Source organism: Corvus brachyrhynchos, unplaced genomic scaffold (genome assembly GCF_000691975.1).
Source record: "Corvus brachyrhynchos isolate BGI_N302 unplaced genomic scaffold, ASM69197v1 scaffold709, whole genome shotgun sequence".
NCBI classification, from domain to species: Eukaryota; Metazoa; Chordata; class Aves; order Passeriformes; family Corvidae; genus Corvus; species Corvus brachyrhynchos.
The window spans coordinates 14,545-14,959 of record NW_008240056.1 but is presented as its reverse complement, the minus strand read 5'-3'; positions in this window follow the sequence as shown (position 1 = coordinate 14,959).

Sequence of the window (415 nt, the reverse complement as noted above, 5' to 3'; positions counted from 1 at the left end):
ACAAGTCAAGGTGGGTCAACTCAAGGTGGTCAACCCAAAGTGGACAACCCAAGATGGGTCAACTCAAAGTGGTCAATTCAAGATGGTCAACCCAAGATGGTCAACCCCCAATGGGTCAACTCAAGGTGGGTCAACGCATGGTGGGTCAATTCAAGATGGTCAACCCAAGATGGTCAACCCAAGGGAGCCCTGGCAGAGCCTGGAGGTGACCGGGGGGACCTGGGGGTGACCGGGGGGGACAACTCGATGTGGGGCAAGCTGGGGTAGGTGGGGACAGGCCAAGGGCTTGACCCAAGGTGGGTCAGCTTGAGGTGGTTCAAGCCAGGTTGGGTCAATGCAAGTTGGGTTGACTCAAGGTGGGTCAAGCCAAGGTGGACAACTCAAGGTGGGTCAATCCAAGGTGGACAACTCAAGG